Below are 23132 nucleotides of genomic sequence, written 5' to 3'. Positions count from 1 at the left end.
TGAGGTCACGCATGGTGGGGAGGCCGTTTCCGATGGTGGTCTGTGCTGAGAAGGACACAGGACTCGGGGAGGCAGGGGCTGACGGGCGGCGAGTCCAGAGAGGCGCCTTCTTGGAGGAGGGGGCATGCTCAGACAGAACTGCATCAGGCCCCGGAGCTCCAGCAGGGCTGGCCGGCGGGTGAGGAGGGCAAGGCCGGGGCTCAGCCCCAGAAGTGGTGCATCTGGCCTCTGGTAGAGTTTCTGTCCCCAAGCACTGGGGTTATTGTCTGTCTCCTCACGGCTGTCCCGTGCCTGGAACACGACCTGGCCAGAGGCAGGTGCTAAGCAAATATCTGTGAATGAGTGGACGGTCCGAGTGTGGAGATGCGCAGGACAGTTGGCGTCAAGCTGCAGAGTCGGGGTTAAGTAGAGTAGGAGGCTGAGCCAGGAGAGAGGCTTTCAGGGTTTCTAAACCTGGACTCCCAACCCCCATGGGCTCAGCTCCACCCAAGCCCGTCTGCTCCCCAGACACACTGTTTTCTATGGTACATTCCCTCTGGCCTTCACTCATCTGCGTATGCTGCCTTGCATGACTTAAAAGCGGCTCCAAGTCTGCTCTTCCCACCTGTGCCTGAAGCCTCTTTATGCTTAAGCTGGGGGATCCCAAGGGCGCCCCCTGAGTTGGGGCCCCTTCCCTGACCGGGGACGGGTGCTCCTTGTCTGTGCCGTGGGCTCTGCTCTCTGCAGTTGTCTGCCTGTTCGGGTCTCTGCCTGACCCAGGGCCAGGAGTGTTCATGGGTCGGTGTGTCCCCGCTGATTCTAGCCATCCCCCAGGCTGAGTCCTGCTGGCCTGCATCACGACACTGCCATTTGCTGGTGACTCGGGGCCCACCCTGGAGCACCACTGACAAGGTGCCCACTGGTCTCAGCTGGACCTCGCTGTTGGGCCGGGAGCCAGATGGTCAGTGCTGCTGGTGCCTGTGGGCATGGCTGCCATCACAAGCCTTCTCCTTGGGGCTCAACAGCTGAGCCGGCAGTGCGTGTACAGAACATCTGCAGACCGGCACAGGCGGTCAGTACTGGGCCTCAGCCAGAGAGCGGAGGCACCGACGTGGGGCCTGCCCTCCATTAGGGCACTTTCCGGCCTCCTGGGCTCTGTTTTGTCCGACCTTTGATGAATGGGCAGAGCTGCTGTGCTCATCCTGGCCCGCCCGCTCCAGAGCTGCCCTCACAGACCTCCCCTGCATTGGGATCTGACCAGTACATTCCTGGTCCCAGCACCAAGCCAGGGCGTCCCGGGGCCCCTTCAGTTAAGGGGTCAGGGGAAGCAGAGCCGCTTTATTTTGAGCTGGAGGGGGAGTCATTTGGGTAGAGTTCTCATTTCCTCTAGCGACACTTGAGGCTTACGGTGCCGAGGGCTCCCAGCCAGCCTGTGGGCCGCCGTGGGACTCCGTCTCCTGTCGGCCCCTCTTCTGACTGGTTGGTCCATGTTCTGACTGCTTGGCACTTGGTGCTCCTGGGTTGAGTGTCTATTGTAATTGGCTAGGGTCTGTTTTTTTTTTTTTTTTTTTAATCAGTATTTTTTTTTTTTTTTGAAGTATATCTGGTTTACAATGTGTTAATTTCTGCTCATAGCTCAGAGATACACTTATACACACATATACATTCTTTTTAAAAATATTCTTTTATAGTTTATCATTGGATACTGAATATTGTTCTCTGCTATGCAGCAGGGCCTTCTTTAACCATTCTGCTTACAAAGGCTACATCTGCTGACCCAGCCTCCCACTCTGGCCCTGCACCGCCCCCTCCTACTTGGAGAGCGCCAGTCTGTTCCCTCTGTCCTTGAGTCCATTTCTGTTTCATGTGTGTGTGTGCTCAGGTGTTCAGTTGTGTCTGACTCTTTGTGAGCCCATGGACTGTAGCCCACCAGGCTCTTCTGTCCATGGGATTCTCCAGGCAAGAATTCACTGCTGGGTGAGTGCAGGCTTGGTCACTCTGACCTGTCTCTGACCTCTCAGAGGCTGTTCTTTCTGTGAATGCAGGCTTGTGGTCACTCTCGTCTGTCACAGACCTCTCAGAGTTCATCCGCTGGGTGAATGCATGCTTGTGGTCACTCTGGCCTGTCACAGACCTGTCAGGGTTTGTCTGCTGGGTGAATGCATGCTTGTGGTCACTCTGCTCTGTCACAGACCTCTCAGAGGCCATCCACTGGGTGAGTGCAGGCTCGTGGTCACTCTGGTCTGTCACAGACTTATCAGAATCTGTCCGCTGGGTGAATGCATGCTTGTGGTCACTCTGGTCTGTCACAGACCTGTTAGAGTCTGTCTGCTGTGAGTACAGGCCCATGGTTGCTTTAGTATGTCACGGACCTCTCAGAAGCCATCTGCTGGGTGAATGTGGGCTCCTGGTCACTCTTGTGCACAGTTTCCACAGGGCTGTCGTGAGGCACTGTGCAGCCACTTATTGCACTCTTACTGCCCCCAAGCTACGTCTGGAGAAGGCTAATCCCAAAGAAGCTACTTTCAGACTTCAGCTCACATCCCAGGAACTAGCCTTCCAGCCTAAGCAGGTCACTCGGGGTTTCCTGTGTTAATGCTCACAGCTCACACCCCATAGAGAGTGGGCCAGATCTGGGGACACATGTCCTCTGCTGCTAAAAGTGACATTAGACTGTGTTCCCAGGGATGGACCAGTAGGGGCGATGGGAGAATGTCTGCCATACCTGCATGGAGGCACTGTGCCCCCAGCCCCTGCCTTCTCCCCACTCAGGTACAGAATGTGGGAGAGCAGGAGGGGGAACCTGGGTCCCAGTGAGACCCTCTCAGCAAAGCTGGACCTGGGGCAGGCTTGGAGGGTGTGACTGAGAGTTTGCTAGACAGGACTCCACATTTAGAGGGCCTCCTGCAGTGTAGGTTTCAGGGCTAAATAGCAACTAAGTGCAGAGCATGTTGGCTGAGCTGACGAATGTGGATCCTGCAGACTGAACGCTGAGCCCTGAACGTTGCAAGGTTGTCTGGAGTCACAGGATGTGCTTGCTCTCTCTGCTGAGATGATCTCAATGGGGACCCAGGTTCCCCCTCCTACTGTCTAGAAGCCATCAAACTGAAGCCACTTCTCACGGTGAGCTCTGAGGAACCTCAGGAAAGGAAAGAATACCTGCTTTCCAGCAGCCATCAGACTCAGCCACTCCCCACTATGATCCCCGAGGAAATTCAGGAAGGAGAAGTCAGGATGCTGGTCCCAGGCGGTAAGGTGTGTATCAAAGGGGATGATTTCAGTGAGATGGCTGCTGCATCTTCCCACACATAGAAAAGTGCTAAGTTCCATAACTTTAGATGCTGCCACCTGGTTTTGAAGTCCTAAAAGATTTGTACTGTATAAAACAACTCTCAACACCTGTATTATAATATTACTATGTCTATCCATATGAAGTAGAGACTTTCCAAAGGACATCAAAGACAAATCTCAACATTCAGCACACTGGCACCAGTGGTGGGCACTCCCCAAAAGATGCAACTAGTGGGGCAATTAGAAACCTCATCACCCCTTTTCCCATAAGATTGTAGAATGGACGCTGACACTGGTGAATTGTTATGGGGAAGAACAACATCTGACTCCATGTTGAATGTTTTCCTTTAACCTTAGCTTCCTGTTGGCCTGTTTGCTACAGGGATACTGTCCATACATAAAGGCCTGCCTCAGGAAACCCCGCCCCTCTGCCTCTGTCCAGGACCTGTCCACCTGTGGATGGCTACAGCAGGGAGAAAGTAACACATCTCCCTCATAGGCTGGCCATTCCAGATATTTTCCAGATTAGTGGACTTTTTACTTTATTTCCTCACCTCCCAGCTCTGTGTTCTATGAAAGACACTGGCATCCAGACGCTGACAAGATGGTTTCTTGGAGATATTAGTTGGTTATCTTCTCAGTCTGCCAGCTTTCCAAGTAAAGGCACATTCCTTTCCTCATCACCTCACCTCTGATTTATCGCCCGGTTGTGAGTTGTGCAGAGCGAGCTTGGACTTGGTAACAATCCCACATGCATTGCAGTCAAAAAATTAAAACATAAAATGGAAGCAATATTGTAACAAATTCAATAAAGACACTGAAAATGGACCATATAAAAAGATCTGAAACCAAAAACCAGAAGGAACTCAGTGGTTGTCTGGAATATTTAGAAAGCAGTTAGAACCCCTCTTGCCCATACCGCATGAAGCCACACTGGACAGTTAGGCCCTGTCCATTCAGTGCACCCTCTCCAGACCCCATCTGGAGGTGCTCTGCCCCCAATGCCCTCCTGGGTCTCAGGAGTAGAAGAAACACAACCTATGGGGTCTCCTCTGTGGTCCAGGGGAGCATCACATCAGCCACCTTGTCTCCATGCCCATAATAAATAAGGAGGGTTGTCAGCACCTGGGCAAGTGATGCTGTGGGCACCTGGACTGCCTCATCCTTGTGAGAACTGGCATGAAGACAACACAAAAGGAGAACCAGCCAAGAGGGATCCAGGGAGCAGTGAACCCCTCTTCACCGGGACCCTGTGAGACCCAAGATTCACTCTGCACACCCTGCTCTGACTTTTGGGAACTGGCCTTTGCCATTCTCTGGGCAGGAGGTGGGAAGTTCAACAGGGTCTCTCTTCCACCTCCTGAGACCCAGGTGGGCACTGGGGGCATCAGCCCTCCACCTGGGTTCCAGAGAGGGTGTCCTGAGTGCACAGGGCCTAACCGTTCAGTGAGGCCGGCCCTCGTCCACAGTGCACTGACCTGCTGCAGGGTCTCGGGTTCCCTGGCATCCAGCTCGCCCATCGCCAACCCCAGCTTGGTGTCTTGGGGGCCCCTCACTGGCGGGCACCCAGCAGGTGAAAGCTGCATGCCCAGCAAGAAGGAGGAGAACCTGGTGGGGCAGAGGTCCAGCATGGAGTGTCCAAGACCCCTCTGCTCCCCCAGGAACACCAACCCCGCCTGCCGTGGGATATCTCCTCTTCAGTGTGTGTCTTTGTGGCTGATGTTGCCAAACACCTTCCTCTGGAAGAGAAGGCTCCATGACCGTGGAAGGGGTGGAGGTGAGGAGGTGCTGTATCCCTAAACCCAGAGAGCTTCAGAACTAACTCCCCTGAGCCCTGAACGTACTGTCTGTTACGTCTGTACCAACCGAGGCCAAGATCCAGGCAGATTCTCTGTGGAAACACTTTTCTGTCCAACAAGAGAGGTCTTGTTAACCCACTGCTGAACCCTGAGATGTGGGATGTGCTGTAACTGTGGAGACTGCAGGGAAGGCGTTTGAGAGGCTTCTTCCCAGGCGGCTCGCCTGAGGCCCCTGGAGTTACTGGGCCCAGAGGCGGAGCACTCGTGCTTCTCTCCTCGCTGCAGGCCAGACGGTGCCCCCAACCACACAGCCCGACTCCTCCACCTCCCTGAGTTCAACAGAAACCCCCCGGTCACGAGGCCAAAGCACAGTCTTCTTGGTGAGCAGAGCAGAGGCCGGTGGGAAGGCGGGTGGAGGATGAAAACTTCTTTGTAGAGGAAAAAGATGGACGTGTCTTCCCGTGTGTGGTGGCCGTATGCTGCAGCAATTGATGTTCCCCAAACATTTATGGGTGGGTTTTAGTTTCAAAATTTCTTTTTTTTTTTTTTTTAACAGCTGCATATTATGAGAAAATTTTTGCAATCAACCATGAGCACTTGCAAAATAAGATCTTATTTTATTTTCCTTTTCCTAAAATGCCGCAGTTTTTTATGGTGACAGATGAACCACCTCTTACTTTAAGTATTCATTTAATTGGCTGCGCTGGGTCTTAGCTGTGGCATGCAGGGCCTTCAGTTGGAGCATGTGGGAAATAGTGCCCTGACCAGGGATTGAAAGTGGCCCCTTTTGTTGGGAGCTCATAGTCCTAGGCTCTGGATGAGCAGAGAATGCTTCGGTCTCCTACTTAAAGCAAGATTATTTATTTATTTTCAACTTGCGGGGTCTTCGCTTCTGTGCGGGCTTGTCTCCTGCTGTCGGGCGTGGGGGCTGCTCTCTCGTTTCTGCGCTGAACTTCTCCCTGTGGCGGCTGCTCTGTTTTGGAAGCAGAGACTCTAGGCTCTTGGGCTGCAGTAGTTGTGAACGGACTTAGTTGCTCCACGGCACGTGGGGTCTTCCCAGATCAGGGATTGAACCCGTGTCTCCTGCATTGGCAGGTGGATTCTAAACCACAGCAACACCAAGGGAGTCATTCCCCTCCCTGCTTCCTGCCAACATCCCATTTTAAAAAAAGGCTATAAATAATCTGTTTAGTAAGTTTTCAGGAGTCTGAGCTCTGAGGTCAGCGTCTGGGTGTCATTCTCCCAAAGCCATCTTGGCTTCAGATACTGGCTGGGCTCATGAGTCCAGTAAGCAGGGCAGGTCTGGTGGCTGAAGACAGGCTTGGCCTCTGGAGCTCTGCCCTCACCGACTCACCCAGGGTTCCTGAGCCCTGGCAGCCAAGCAGAGCCGCGCACAAGCGGGGCTGGTACAGCCACGGGGCCGCCGTGGTCAGGGTGGAGCGTGCAGCGGAGGCAGCTGGCTGTCCGTTCTGTGACTGCTGGCGTCCTGTGTGCCCGTGCAGGGCAGTCATGGTGTCAGGTGGGGCCTGGCCACTGTCCTGGGGATAGGATGGGACCTCAGATAGCTCGCAACCCCACTCCCCATTTCCCAGCTCCGCTTCAGATCATGGCTTGTGGCTGCTGGCAGCTCCCTGGGCTGGGAGGCTGTGTAAAGCACCAGCTTGCTTGCTCAAGGTCAGCTGAGATCCCCAGCTCTGGGGTCACACATCATCTGTGCCACCATCCAGGTCATCCCACTTCTGTGAGGGAGGGCCTGTGTGGGGCTGTGGGTGATGGGGGATTTGGGGGTGTTTTGGGCTGGCCCCCGGAGTCAGCTTTTTGGGGGGAGGGGAGTGGAGAGGAGAGGAGGGAAAAGGTTTGACCTGCTCAGGGTTCCAGGGGATTCCAGGCCCAGCTCTGTTGGGAGGTGCAGGTGAGACGCCCCTGCAGGTTTCTGGATCCCCACCGTTTTTCAGTTGAAGCCCCTCTGCCTACACCACCCCTAACTCTCCCTCCCATGGCCCTGGCCTGAAGGCAAAGAAGATGGGGAGTTTACATGGCTTCCCTTCCTGTAGGGAAACCAAGCAACAGACAAACACGTTCCTTTAAGAAAGCATAGAAACCGGAAAATAGTAGTGGGTGGTTATCACTGACGCGGTTCATGTAGAGACGCTTCACAAGCCTGGCACATGGAGGGGACTGAGCGCCGTTGCCCCGAGTCCTGGACTTCGCAACTTTCACCGCCCGCCCTGTGGCCCACTCTCCCCTTGGTGTCTTCTGGTGGCCGGGCAGACTTCAGCCTTCTGAACCCCTTCTGGAAGGATCAGGCCGGGACAGAGGTCATTCACAGAGGGGAGGCTGTGGTCGACCTTAAGAACCCCATTGCCCCCACTCTGTGTCGGAGCTCACTTCCGGGTCTGAGCAAACGTGGCTTTCTGGTGCTGTCCCCACCCTCACTCACCCAGGGTGGGGGCCTTTGTGTCCAACTTGTCCCCTCGTGCCGCTCAGTCACCCCAGGACCCGTGCTGTGCGTGCATCTGCTCTGCTCATAGCTCAACTCGGGGCCCATCAGACTTCACTCATGAAAGGGAAGTGTAAGGACGAACTATTCCATGGTTAACAAAATCAAGGCGCGACAGCGTTGCCCAGAGCGTACGGGCACAGGTACGAGGCCCACGCATAGAGAAGCCGCGGTGTGGGATTCAAGGACCCTCTGTGTGGCGGGGGAATAGGGGCGGACAGGGATTTCCTGCAAACGTGGCTCCAGGCTCTGTTCTCGGCAGGGGGGACGACTGTGGGCACTGCCTGTCTGTGGAGGGGCTCTGGAGCTGCCAAGCTCAGCAGGAACGGCAGGGCTGGGAAGGGAGGTCGCCCTCCCTTAGCACCCCTGACCTCACAGCCCCTATCAGGGCACCCCACTGCCTAAACAGCCCCTTCCTCGTTTAGCTCTGTAGACCTGGAAGGTGTGGGGGCTGGAGGACGTGCAGGAAAGAAATTCTGTAAAGCAATTATCCGTCTATTAAAAAATTAAAAAATTAAGAAAAAAACACAAAGGACAGCAAAGGTGTTGGCTTGCATTCTCAGCCAGCCTCTGCCAGATTCCGCCTGTGATTCCGCATCAGACCAAAAGGCTGGTGCTCCCACCTCGTATCACAGATGAATAGAGAGAGAATAGAGACACAGAGAGGTTGAGTATCTTGCCCCAGCTCACATAGCTGCTGAGGGCAGCGCTGAGAACTGGACCCCTGTGGTCGACTCTGGAGTCCAGATGCTGTGATGACCCTGAGGGAGCGGCAGAGACCAGATGGCCCATGCTGAGCCAGACACACACGCACACACACACACGTGCACGTGGCCTTCACCTTTGCGGCTACAGAAGTCAGAGGGAACCAGAGGGCCACCAGGAGAGGCCAAAGGAGAGTCAGGGACTATAAGGAGGAGAAGCCACACTTCCCAGGAGGCCGGGGAATCCCTTCCCTGGTGAGTCTGTCTCAAACCTGGACCCAGAGATTCCTCTCCCTGGACCCAGGATTGACTGTCCAGTGACCTAACTGAGTTGGCTCCAGAATGATGCCTTCCCAGGGGTTCAGCTATGACTGGACTCCACTCCTGTCAGTGATAAGGGGGGAATGAGTACATAGTCTGGACTTCAGATTTGTTTGGAGACGAAATTTATTAGGAATACAAACAATCACCAAGGCAATTGGCATGAACATCTCCAGAACACTTCAGAAACCCTCTGCTGTTTATCCACCTCCTCTCCTGTCATGAAAGTGGAAGGTCTATTTAACAAGTAATTCTGTGCTTATCACACTCTTTCTTTAAAATGTTCATTATATATTTATTTATTCGGCTGTGCTGTGTCTTAGTTGCAGCCTGTGGGAGCTAGTTCCCCAATCAGGTATTGAACGTGGGTCTCTGCATTGGGGTCTTGACCCCTGGACTAACTGGGAAGTCTCTCCTCATACTCTTGGTGACAGTAATGGGTTACAGCCCTCCTCTGAGGCCCCCTTAGAGCTGAGGCATGGGATGGCTGCAGTAATCCTCCTGTGGCTAAGGTGTGGTTTGTTGGTCATGACTCACTCACACTCCCTACAAACATAGGGCTACTCCCCTGTGTGTGTCTTCTGGTGTCTGATGAGGGCTGACTTCTGACTGAAGTTTCGCCCACACTCCCGCAAATGTAGGTCTTCTCCCCTGTGTGTGGCCTCTTGTGTGAAATGAGATGGGTCTTCTGACTGAAACTTCGCCCACACTCCCCACAAACATAGGGCTTCTACCCTGTATGTATCCTCTCATGTGTGATAAGGACTGACTTATCGCTGAAGCTTCACCCACACTCCCCACAAACATAGGGCTTCTCCCCTGTGTGTGTCCTCTGGTGTCTGATGAGGGTGGACTTCTGACTGAAGCTTCGCCCACACTCCCCGCAAACATAGGGCTTCTCCCCTGTGTGTGTCCTCTCGTGTGTGCTGAGACTTGACCTGTCCTTGGAGACTTGCCCACACTCTCTGTACGTGAACCTCATAATCCTCGAGACCCCTGCCCCCGTGAGCAATGTGCCTGTGTCCTCTGGATTCAGTTTCTGGCTTGTGCTGGGCTTGTCTTTCATTCTCTCATGCACCCAAGAACCCCCCATTTGTCCTCCGGGTGAGTAGGCAGAGGCCCTTGAAATCCTCTTCAGCCTTATGCTTTTCAGCAATTGTTGGGCCCTGTTCTTGGCCTCCTGACCCTCAGGTTTGTCGCTAGGGCTGTGTGGGTCTGCGTATTGATGATTTTGATTGCCTGGGCAGGGATCCTCGGGTTGGAGGAGGTCTCTTTCAGATGGTCTACGGAGAGTCTGAGAGGAGTGCCTGTGTTGGGTGTGTTGGCTGAGGAATTTCTGACAGGAGAAGGACAGAGAGCAGGAGGCATATGGGTGGATCTTGGGCTTCGGTTCTGCTGAAAGAGGAAGCTTTTGGTCAGGTAGCTGGTTTGCCATGGTCAGGCCTGCCTCACTAATTATCTAAGTGTTGACAGTGCACAATTTGTCTCCCATTGGATGTCTCTTTACTGTCCATGTTTCCACTCCACTCTTATTCTCTACATCTACAGAAATCCAGGAAGTTGGTGTCAGGGGCCTTTTCTACATATCACCCAGATAGGGACATCCCAGCAGCATCAGAGGCAGCATCTCTCCTGATAGAGTTGGATCTGCAGGGACGTTCCCTGCGTCTAAGTGTCTGAAATGTCATGTCACAGTGGCCACAGGTATTTACCCTACTGAGGGATAAGACTTGATGACGTAGGTGGAATCTCCTGAGTGGCTCCCTGTGAGGGGAAAGGGTCTATTACGTTAGGGGCGCCTGTCCTGGAGCTCTCTGCATATGGGAGGCAGCACAGGGGGTGGTTACAGCGGGTGTGGGTAAATCTGACTTTGTGGCTCCTTGTTCAAATAGCAGCCTTTGTGCCGATCTCTGCAGGAAGTGGGTTTGAGACTGGATGAGACCAACAGGCCCAGGTCCCACTGACTACAGGTCTCTGGCCCCTGTGGCCCAAACAGTTTCACAAATTGCTCCTCACTCCGTTTCCAATAAATCATAAAATAAAGGCATATCCTTTCTCCAGCCTCACCAGTACTCATTCCTCATTTATTTCATTCAGTCTTAGTCCATTTAACATGCACTAGGAAGCCCTACTTAAAAATACATCTCCAGTCAGACTCTTCACATCCACATTCCCAGGCATCTTTAGCCAGCCCACTCTCCCCTCATGTCTGGCAATGAACTGACTTCTGAGGGGACTCCCCTCTGATGTCTCGTCCCCAAAATGACCCAAAGCTTCATCTTAGAACAGAGAACATGATGCTTGCAGCTGAAAGCCTCGCGGTTGTTCTGTGTCACCCAGGAGGACCCCTGGGGTCTGCACGTGGACACAGGCCCTGAGGCTTCCGTGTCCCGTCCAGCCTCCTTCTCTCTCTGTGTGCTTCCTCCTACGACCCCTGGCATGGCCTCTCTTCCCAGCCATGGGGCTGTTGCACTGGCAGCTTCCCTGACCAGAATCCTTCCCCACGGGTGTTATCTCTGCACAGACCCCGCCGCACCGTCCTGCTCCACACCCCACCCTCTGCTCACGCTGACCCGAGGCATGTTTCCTGCGCTGGTTTTGCTCAGAGCACCAGCCCCTGTCTGCTGTGAAGCCCCTGCTGCCCCAGGGCAGTGGTTCTGTCTGTTTCAGTGCATGGAGCCCCGTCTGGCACAGAACATGAACTCACATGACAACAAACTGGAACAGTAACTGAATGCACATCACTGTGCATGTGTCGCTTAGAAATGGGAGGAAATGAGGAAGAAAAAGATAAGGGCAAAGAGCTGGTAGGTGCTAGAAATGTTGCTTTTTGCTTCTAAGCCTTTCAGCAGAAGGTGATGTTACACTTTTTTTTTTGCATGAAATATTAAAAATTATAACTAACATTTTTAATATAAACATTTCTCCTAACAATCATATGAAAAGAATCAAATTCTGAGGCATTTTAATGGCAACTCAACTGACTTTACACTGGATCGGACTCTGCTTCAAAATCGGACCACGGAGGCTCCCAGGATGGGGTCGGTGCTGGAAGAGGGCTGACACTCACCTCTCCCGGTCGCGAGCTCACTCTTCCCCCTGCTGTTCCTCTTGATGCCAAGGTCCTGACCATACTCGTCCCCATACCAGACCAGCAGCTCACAGCCCGGCCTGACCACCTGGCAGGTTCGGTGGAAGATCTGCCCGTGATCCTGGAAGGCCACCAGGTTCTGCTCCTCATCGTCCCGGGCACAGTTCACATACCTGGGGTAGAGGCCGGGAAAGGGAAAGAAACCTCAGGTGATGAGTGCCCTCCACTCTCTGACCATGCCCAGCTCCTTGCCTTCTGCCTCTGAGGCCGCCCCTCATGTGGACCTTCTGTCCACACCTTCGGGCAGGCCATGTGAATTCTCATGCTTTTCTCTCCTTACCTAATTCGCCATTTTTCCAGAGCCCAGTTCCAGACTCATCTCCACGTGGACTGTCCTTGACGCTGGTGATATCCAGCTCCTCTAAACTCTGAATTAAGCTCTCTTTCATCCATAGGACTTGGTGCTCCTTGGCTAACACACAACCCTCAGCACTCACCCCAGCCTGCCTTCTCTCCTGAGGATTTCTCCCATCTCCCCACGTGTATCCAGGGTCCTATTCGCTTGCCCACCCCCTCCCACAAAAACTTGGAGAGAGCTCTGATATAGCTTGAAACACGGAACAGTAATTGTTTGTTCACTGTCTGCCTACCCTGATGAAAGGAGAGGCCCTCAGACAATGGCCCCACTCAGGGCCATCCTGCCTCCCATTCCTTCCAAGGCCTCAGGGCCCACTTCTCACTGGAACCACGCCTGAGGAGGTTGTTGCCAACATAGAGTCAAGGTCTCCTGTGTTAGTTTATCCTGGCATTGTTCAGTTACTCAAAGATAGAAAAACTAAGGTTACTTTTCCTAAAATCAATCGGCTAATGTCTGTCTGCAGTATGTTCTCCAAAAGGACATGGGTTGTGTGATCTGCTTCAGTAACGAAGTTCATTGTCTAAACTGAAACATAAAGTGCATGGTAAGTGTCCATTAAATGAGTTAAAGTGTCCCTGGTGAATCTAGACTCCTGAAGTTGCTTTCAAGTCCACCAGTTTTGTTCAGCATATAGACTTGTATCTTGACGGCACATGCCATACTTTTATTTCCTTCTTTCTAGTGTCTTTTGAAATGAAATAGCATGATATGGAGGGAAAAGAGGAAAGAAGATGTGAAAGCTGTTGAGGGAGCCGGGTTGAGAAGGAAAGGGGTGTGGGATAGAGGGAGTCTCAGTGTCTACACACTGCAGACTCACTGCACTCACCTCATCCAGTTGGCCCAAGACGTGTCGCTTCCATCCACATACTCGTAGTGGTTTCTCCCTTTGGTGATCTGAGTGTCAGAGAAAGAGTTACAAGCTTTCCTCTTTCTTTTATTTTTTCTTGGTAGGAAGATATAGAAGAGCTATTTCCCTCTGTAGTCATTGGTGCTTTTCAGCCTGCATGGATTCACCTGCCAGTCGGACCACACGGTAAGCCCCTTACTCATCATTCCAAGTCTGAGTCTCTTGGTTCATTGAAGGCAAGGGCTCCACAAGGGAGGAGTAACTTCTGTGTTTCTGTACTACTGTGTTCCCACCTCTCCTCTGACCTTTAGATAGAGGTCCTGTGTGTGTGTACATTGTGGTCCCACATCTCCTCTGACCTTCAGATAGAGGTCCTGAGTGTCTTTACACCATGTTCCCACCTTTCCCCTGATCTTTAGATAGAGGTCCTGAGTGTCTCTATACTGTGGTCCCACCTCTCCTCTGGTCTTCAGATAGAGGTCCTGAGTGTCTGTACACTGTGTTCCCACCTCTCCTCTGACCTTTAGGTAGAGGTCCTGAGTGTCTCTACACTGTGGTCCCGCCTCTCTCCTGATCTTTAGATAGAGGTCCTGAGTGTCTCTACATTGTGGTCCCACCTCTCCTCTGATCTTTAGATAGAAGTCCTGAGTTTCTGTAGACTCTGGTCCTACCTCTCCTCTGACCCTTAGATGGAAGTCCTGTGTTCACGCCCAGGGCACACAGTACACAGGGCTGACTGTATCATTTCCGAACGTGTTATCAACATCTGCATCCTTGCATGTAGACATGAAGTAGCCCCCACCACATACAAGTGATTAGAAGCCAGAGGATAGGGAAACAGGTGCTTCTCACCAGCCAGGCGTATCCACTGTTGGCGACCTCTTCATCGTCTGTGATCTTGCCCTCATAGGGGCCAAAGTGCAGGCCCAGCGGTAGATCTGATGCCTCCTTCCACACTCCAAGCCCAGCATCAGGGATGCCCGACAGTCTGATGCTTAACCCAGGGGGCAGAGTGAGGGCTGAGCGATTGGCATGCCCCCTTTCCACTGCACAGTCCTTTACAAAGGTTGGGGGCCCATGGGGAGCACAGCTGTCGGTGAAGAAGTTCTGACACTCCTCACAATCTGGAGGTGAGAACAGGGATGAGAGGAGGTATAGTGATGTTGCTGGTCGTAACGCCCTTCAGAAAGAACTGGGGCATTCATGGCATTTGGCCTTGATCCTGCACCCCAAGTCATAGAGGAAGGGGATGGCCGGGGGCCAAATGGTGGGGTGAGGTTAGTGGGCCAAGGACTCCTAGCCGCTTCTCCATGAGTGGGCCAGCAGGGTCACTCACAGAGGTAGTCGTCATCCTGGGGCTCACTGACCTCTTGGTATACGTGGCCCTTTCTTTCCCGTAGACTGTACCTCCTCACTCCAGTCTCCTTTCTTCTGAGTTCTAAGATGGATAACAGAAGCTCAGCAAGGCTGGCGGGATCTGGGGAGTTAGTCACTGTTTTATCACAAAGTGTGAGATCTCCTACCTGTCCATCTATACACTTTGTGAAAACTTTCTTACATGTATTTTTCAAACTTTTACTTTTGTAATATTATGTTTTAATGTTACATTATTTATTTCTTGGCCACGCTGCATGGCTTGTGGGATCTTAGTTCCCTGACCAGGAATGGAACCCACACCTCCTGCAGTGGAAGCGTGGAGTCTTAACCACTTAACCCCCAGGAAGTCCCTCCTCTATACTTTGTTTCTTCTCCCTTTAACTACTGGTTCAGGAGACTGAGGCTCCAATGACCACAGGTGTCCAGTTCAGTGATAGTGTACTGCACTTCCCGTTAGTAGGTTTAATTTTCCAACCTTCCTACTTAGGAAATAGTTCACCGACACATCTACTCAGAAAATATATGATAAGGGCACATGACATGTAAGGCACTGAGCAGAGGTCTGGGCATAAACACTAACAAAGCATGGTCCCCATCATCACAGCTGGGTTTATCAATCTACTTGTAGGTGTCAGACTTTTGCATTTAATGTAAGGCTTTCAAGCACTGTATGAGTATGTATCCTTATCTTCACTTTACCAGTAGCAATCAGGACCTCAGAAAATGTATAAGATTTTCCCAAGGCCCCAGTGCTAACTTCAGGTCTCAGATCAGTCCACCTTAAACCCCCACCTACCCAAAGTCCATGCCACACACCTAGGTCATACTTATTAGTTTTTCTACAGGGATTAGAGGAACTAATTAGAGGAACTCTCCAAATTTTGTCTTACTGACTTTTTGTCTGGGGTGCTGTCCAGGGGTCCTTGCTTTTCTGTGATGGGGCACTGGTTTCTGAGCTTGCTTGGAGCCACTTGTCTTCAGTGATTTTGCTGCTCCCGGCAATTCCTTCAAACTAGATTCCTTACTTAATGGTGCCCTGAACATTCTCTTCCATGTGAGTAAAAGACAACATGCATTTCTTTAGTTCCTTAGGATTTTATGAAGTGTTTTGACATGCATGACTTTAGTTAATACTTTGACAATTCTTGGAAATACCTGATTTTTTTTTTTTTTTTGGGGGGGGTTGTCTGAACACTGGAGTGTAACAAAAGGACCTAGGTGGATAGTGAATCAAAATTAGAATTCATATCTTAAGGTACTTCCCCTTCAACTTTCTGCATAAAATTGAGAGCAAGGCAGGGAGAATAGCTGGAGGTCAGGGAAAGAAGAGGGTAAGGGCTCGTAGAGAGATCCGGGGGGTTTCTGTTAATTTGTGGCCCTTTGATGGACGAGGAAGTATGGAAAATTACAGAGGGGAAAAACCACATGTGGAAAATAAAGTGACAAAGCAGTGAGATTAAGAGGAGAAAAGATGATCGGCAGAAACACATTTAGACAATAAAGAAAAAGAGATGAAAGTTGCAGGTTGCCATGTCCTAGAGACAATGGTTGGAATTAAAGTAGCTGGTCTCATCAGTTCTCCTTGAACAAGGCTGTATGACTAGCTGGTTTTGCTCAGTTTCCTGATCCATTCATTGGTATACAGGCTAATTCATAATATTATAGGGACATGAAATGTAATAACCTTCAACAAATTGTTGTGTGAGCTATTTAATACAGTTACAACGTGAGCGTACATCCCTGGTATCAATTTATACTCTAAACTGCATCTATATTTGAAGTCTACCTCACAGATACTATCTTCAGCATCCTTTGACTTTTCTACTCCTAGATGAATGCTTAAGTGTGGAGTCACTCATTCACAAAACATTCAGGGGGCCCTCAGGGGCTTTGAGCTGGGCCTGGACTTCTGAGAATGAATGGGTGTGGGCTAGGATCTCAAAGCTCACAACACAGGGGCAGGCTAAACAAATGATTCCAAACAGGAGAGTTGCCTATTAGAGCTCAGAGGAGGAGCTGTTACTCCCTCCTACAGGAATGAGCATTTGAAATGATGCCCAGATGATGAGTTTCTACTCAAAAGTGGGTAATCTATGTGACGTCCTTCTGTTATTTTCTTATTTGTTGCTTTTCAGTCATAAACCTTAGGCTTCTCAGGGTTGCGAGTTGCTTCATCTTATTGGAGTGGGAGGCTCTGAGGTAGGGATCCTGTCTCCTTCTTCATCTTGGACTGTCCACTCTATAAACTGCCCAGCATGTCTTTAAGCTTCTTCATCTTGGACTGTCCACTCTACAAACTGCCCAACATGTCCTTAAGCTTCCCTTAGTCAGATGTCTTAGCATATCCCTCCCTAGCACAGCATAAAAGAGCTGAGGTTGAAAACATCACTCAGATGAATGATATAAAGATGTATGAATAAGCTTCATAGAACTATGGAAGTTTTAATCAGTGTGTAAGGGGTTTAGAGAATGTGCACTGGTTTAGAATGCACTACCTGTGATACTGTGATCTCAGACATATAATCAAATGTTTTTTACCTAATTTTTGGATCTATAATGGTGATAGCTATATACCTACTTATAGGTACTGTAGGACTGATTGAAGGTTTAAGTAAGTTCATTCACATAAAATGCTTGAAGTCTGAAATATTATGAAAATAATGTAACAATAGAGCAGGATACTATGGTTGTTGTTCTTACTAACTGTAAAGATGGTGATGACATCAGGCAGTGTGCTAAAGATTCAGGGCAGGAAGGCAGCCGTCTCCAGGATCTCTGTGTTTTCTCCTATTCTCACCTGTGACTGGATCCATGAGGAGGATATTTTGGCAACAGGATTTGGGACATACTCACCTTCTGGTGTTTACTGTGCTCCACTCTGAAGGCCATCGAGAAGGTTTACCTAAAAAATGATGAGGATCAGTGTTTTGGTTGGGAAATGTTTCCAAACTCTGAGTATTCTAATTAAGGACGCATAATCCTGAGCCAGAGAGTGACAAGGACAATGATTACCAAAGGAGGAATGGAAAATGATTTCTGTATCATCAACTTCTGTGCTTCCACTGGGAGCTTTACATAATTTTCTTAAAATTAAAAAAAATTATGAAACTTCATCTGTGCCTCATCTGATGTTCATAAAGTATCTAATCAAACTAGTAGCTTTCATGACAAAAGTACTCATCAATGTAGAGATACGAGGAAGTTACTGCAATATAATAAAGGTCATATATTGAAAGTCTACCTCTAACATCCTAGTCATCAGTGAAAAGCTGAAAACTTCAACAATTAAGAATAAAAGGCAAGGATGCCCATTATCAACATTTCTGTTCACCAAAGTATTAGAACTCCTAGCCAGGGCTTTAGGTTAGAAATGGAAACAAAAGGCTTCCATTTGGAAAGAAAGAAGTAAAATTATGTCTGTTCACAGGGCCATGGTTTAATGTGCAGAAAAATCTTTAAATCCACACACACAAAAATCCTGCACAGAAAGTTGCATGGTACAAAATCAATATTCAGATATATTTCCATGCATGAAGAATGACCATTCCACAAACGAAAATAAGAAAACAATCCTATTTATTTTTTTAAAGCTATACTGAACAGCTAAATTAAAAAAAATATATATATATATATATATATATATATATATATATATATATATTTATTTGTTTGTACCAGGTCTTTGTTGTGGCATGTGTGATCTAGTTCCCTGACTAGGGACTGAACCCAACTTCTCTACACTGGGAGTGTGAAGTCTTAGCCACTGGACAAATAATCTTATTTATAATAGCATTAAAAAGAATGAAGTAATTAGGAATAAACTTAAGGAGATGAGAGACTTATATGTTGAAAACTATGAAATATTGCTGAAAGGAATCTGACATAAATAAACAGATAGGCATCCCATGTTTATGGATTTGGAGGCTTAATATTATTAAGCTGTTCATACTACCCAAAGCAATTTAAAGATTCAATGCAATTCCTATTAAAATCCCAATGGAATTTTTTCAGATATAGAAAATCCATCCAACAGTTAACACGGAATCTCAGAGCACCCCAAATAGGCAAAGTAATCTTAGAAAGAACAGCAAAGCTGGAGGCCTCTGATTTCAGAACATACTACAAAGGTACAGGAACCAAAAGAGTGTAGATTTGGCAAAAAATGTGTGCTTAATCGCTCAGTCTTCTTGACTTTTTGTGACCTTTTGGACTGTAGCCCACCAGGCTCCTCTGTCCAGGGGATTTCTCAGGCAAGAACACTGGACAGGGTTGCCATTTCCTTCTTCAGGGGATCTTCTTAACCCATGGATTGAACCCGCATCTCCTGTGTCTCCTGCACTGAAGGCAGATTCTTCACCTGCTGAGCCACTGAGGAAGCTGGCTGGCATAAAGACAGATATGTCAATCAATGGCACAGAATAGACAGCCAGAAATAAACTCTTGGATACATGGTCTAATGATCTTCATCTAGGGTGTCAAGATAATGGGGAAAGTTTAATCCCTGTAATGAATGGTGCTGGGGAAACAAAATAACCATATGCAAAATAATGAACATCATACATCTTGAAGAAAAATCAATTCAGAATGGGTTAAAGACCTAAATGCAAGACTTGATAAGACTCTTAGAAGAAAACAAGGGTGAAGCTTCACGACATTGAAACAGCAATGATTTCTTAGATATGGTACCAAGTGCACAAGTATTAGTAACAAAGTACAAATAGACAAATGAGATTAATCTTAAAACCTCTGTGCAGCAAAGGACACTAAACAGAGTTGAGAAGGCCACCTACAGGATGGTAGAAAATATTTGTAAAATATGCCTCTGATAAGGAGTTAATAAGCATACACCAGTATGAAGGCTACCTATATGCCCGGAAGAGAACCTGATTCACCATGATGGCACCTTGATATCAAATTTCCATGCTCCAACATTGTAAGAAAACAAATTTCTGTGGTTTAAGGAATGCAGTCTGTTTTGTTATGCCAGTTTGAGCTGACTAACAGTGAGAGAAGGAACTGAATAGACATTTCTCCAGAGAAAATACACAAATGGCCAACAAACATATGAAAAGATGCTCAATATTACTAATCAATAGGGAAATACAAATTGAAACCTTCTGTGATGGGCAATATGTATAAGAAGACAATAGCAAGCTTGGTAAGGATGTGGAGAAATTGGAACACTTATACACTATTGTTGGCAATGTAAAATGTTGCAAGCTTTCTAGAAAACAGTATGGAGTTTCCACAGAAAATTAGAACTGCTGTATGATCTAGCAATCCCACTCAAAAGTGTATTTCCATAAAAAACTGAAAGCAAGCTATTGAATAAATAGTGGGCACATGTATGGTCATTGCTGCATTATTCCCAATGAGCAAGATGTGTAAGCAATCTAAATGTTCATTGGTGGATAAAAGATAAAGATTATATATAAGATATATCTTATAGCTCTTATATCCACATGCACACAATGGAATGTTTTGAAGCCTTAAAAATGAATTCTGTCATATGCTACATCATGTATGGGCCTTGATGGTATACTAAGTGAAATGAACCAATCAAAAAAGACAAATATTGCCTGATTTCACTTCGATGAGGTATCTAAATTAATCAAATCCATAGAAACAGAAAATATAATCGTGGTTGCCAAGGGCTGTGAGGAGGAGCGGTGGGAGAATTGTTACTCAGTGGGTTAGGACTTCAGTTACACAAGAGGTAACATTTCTACAGATTTATTGTACAACAATGTGTATATATATCCCCGGTGGCTCAGTGGTAAAAAATCCACCTGCAATGCAGGAGATGCAACAGATGCAGGCTCAGTCCCTGGGTTGGGAAGATCACCTGGAGCAGGAGATGGCAACCCACTCCAGGATTCTTACCTAGAGAATCCCACGGACAAAGGAGCCTGGTGGGCTCCAGTCTATGGGTACGCAGAGTCAGACATGACTGAGTGATCAGCACTATGGCCACTAAAACTAACGTGCACATAGTTAGCAACAGTATGCCATACATTCAGAAATTGTTATAAAGGTAAATAAAGACGTGCAGGCGTATGGTGAACCGAGGCGTATGTATTCCCTATGATGAATCTCTCCTTATGTCAAAACCTTTGCAGACAACCAAATGTTTGCTTTTCATGTCCATTTCACTACTTTTAATAACCTCAGGGAAGAGAGGGACTTCCCTGGTGCACAGTGGATGAGAATCTGCCTGCCAATGCAGAGGACACAGGTTTGATGGCTGGTCCAGGAAGATTCCACTTTCTGTGGGGCAGCTAAGCTTGTGTATCACAAACTATAGAGCCTGCGCGTGCTCTGCAACAAGAAAACACTCACAGCAATCAGAGAAAGCCCATGGACAGCAATGAAGACCCAGTGCAGTCAAAATTAATAAATAATTTTTAAAAATCTGGGAGAACAGAAATCCACAGATGGAGAATCATAGAACTATCTAAATTGTTTTCTCCAGTCTAGGCAGATTAACTCTTCTAAACTCTTTGAGCAGCTGAAGAGGAAGTGAGTGCTCACTTCTATTTTATAATAAGTGTACTTCATTTTATTTACCTGATGCCATCTCTGGTCAGTGAAATGTGGGAAAGATCATGGAGAATAAATAGTTCTCTCCAACCCTTTCCCAGAATCAAAATAAAGAATTAGTTTAACCTTAGGGTAAGAAGATCATGGGTTTTGTTTTATATACATACAGAAATAATATATCTTGACATAATATGTTAATCATTTCCTCTTCTAAGAGATTTAATCTAATAACCAATGAGATTAGTATTAAACCTGTTTGGTGAATTTATTTCTAAGGTTTCTTTAACTGCCTTTCACTAAGAATGTTTAGTAAAAATAATTCTTTTTAAAAAGAATGATAAATTTTAACCATAAAACTTTTGAGAATTACACTGGAAAACCTATACATTCATCTTCATTCAGGCTTATGTAAATATTTGGCCACAACCGCTTCAGAACGCTGAAAATTATGTTTTCCTTGCTAATGGCTGAGATGTAGTTGAGACCTAAGCCCAGGCTGGTTTCAGGAAGACACCTCCAAATCCTCCTGGCCTCTCACCTTGCTGCCTTGGTGTCCATTCTTCATCAGAATCCTCAGTGTCATCTACCTGGGGCTTGATGACCTGCCTGCGGTGAGGCATGAAATCCGGCCGAGTGGCTCCGAAACCTGGAAAGAAGCAAAACATTTGTCCTAAGAAGGAGAAACAAAGCACAGAAGCCATGGGAAGTGTCACAACGTCAGGGAATCAGTGGGATGGGCTGGGGGAATCTAGAACAAGGCAAGAGGTGAGCTCTGCACTGCAGGGTCAACCTCCCTTTGGTGCAAAACTGTAAACATTTCCTCCAGGTTAGTCTCCACACCAAAGGGAACTGTGAGCAGATGGAGCCACCTAAGAGCGGGCCAAGTGAACACTGAGGGTGAAGACCTGCTTCATGTTTCCCAGGCTCAGGCACCCACACTTCCTGTTACCTATAGCAATCAGCACTTCGTAGTTTCTTTTCACATTCCTATATCGGATTATTTCCCATTTTCCCATCTCTTCCCATTCTTCCTTGGAGAAGTATACGGAGATGTCTTTGAAAGCATCTTTGGCCTAAGGAACATAATAGATTTCATCAGTGATTTACTAATCTAAGTCAGACCTTAGAGCTGAGGCTTCTTCTCCACCTTTTGTGCAGGGAGTAGCCTGAAGCTACTGGATGGTCTGTGTGAGACAGGGATGAAGACTTTCCTTCCCGACTGTGTCCAGCTTAACTGAACAAACGCTGAACATTTTCGTAACTCTCCCCGGACACAGAGCAGTTGACGAAGCTAGTGTCCTGTTTTGTCCCACTCCACCCCCACCATCTCAGACAGGACCAGGCATTCCCATCCTGTGTATAGCCACAGGAAAGTTCACTCAGCTGCCCAGGCAAGCAGTCTGTGGTGCTTCAGGGACCAGCACCATGTCTTTGCTATAGAGCTGGCTTAGAGCCCAGCTTTGCCACCTCCACCTCTCACCGTGGGCTTCCACTCTGTTCTCCTGGCATCTCCCTCAGTGCTTTCCTCTGGAGACCTGTTCGTCCTCAAGGCCATTGGCGTGCTCAAGGCCAAGGTGCCTGTGGAAGAAGAAGGTGCTGAGAGACCCCAGACCAGTGTCCAGAGCCTGGTCTGTCTGCCTTGGGTGGAGTGTCCAGGGCAGGAAGGTGAGGGGAATGTCGGGGTGAGGGTACTGGTGGGATGGACGGATCCTGACTAGATATGACAGATCAGCCTAATGTGAACTAGATTTGATTTCTTTGGTTCCCCTACAATTCAGCCCCTCTGAGGGAAGGCACTGGGAGGGAAGTGTCTGTAGGAGACGGAGGGATTTTTGATGAGACCCGGAAACCCCTAATTGCTGGACTTGGGTCAGGCTGAAATCAGGGCTCTGTTCCAGTGCAACAGAGGGAATGTTTCTCCAAGAAGGGTTTTGAGGATCTCCTCCTGGACACTCAGAAAAATCTGGGCATAACGTAGGTTCTACGCCTAAGGGAGAAGTCACTCGGCTGGAGGAGATCTGGGTCCCAAGGGCTGAAGTAACTCGGGTCCTCAGACAGAGGGGACTGGGGATCTTTTGGCTAATGTAGAATGCGCAGGGTGAGAAAACTTGGCATCTGTGAGGCTGAGGAAATCGGGGGTTTCTTATTAAGGGACTTTAGGTCTCCGACAGGCAGAACAGTTAGGGTCTTGAGGAGGAAGTTTTAAGAGCTCCCAGGCAGAGGGATTCAGGGTCTGCAAGTTGAGGAAATTTGGTCTCTCTGCGG

General features: G+C 48.6%; 1 pseudogene; it reads right to left on the bottom strand.

Moving 5' to 3' along the window:
• Positions 1-941: 941 nt before the first annotated feature.
• On the bottom strand, positions 942-21883 carry LOC133053593 (histone-lysine N-methyltransferase PRDM9-like; annotated as a pseudogene).
• Between the last annotated feature and the right edge of the window lie 1249 nt (positions 21884-23132).

The sequence above is a fragment of the Dama dama genome, chromosome Y (genome assembly GCF_033118175.1).
Source record: "Dama dama isolate Ldn47 chromosome Y, ASM3311817v1, whole genome shotgun sequence".
In the NCBI taxonomy this organism is placed as follows: domain Eukaryota; kingdom Metazoa; phylum Chordata; class Mammalia; order Artiodactyla; family Cervidae; genus Dama; species Dama dama.
Note: the sequence above shows the minus strand (reverse complement) of the source record. Positions and strands in the feature narration are given on the sequence as shown.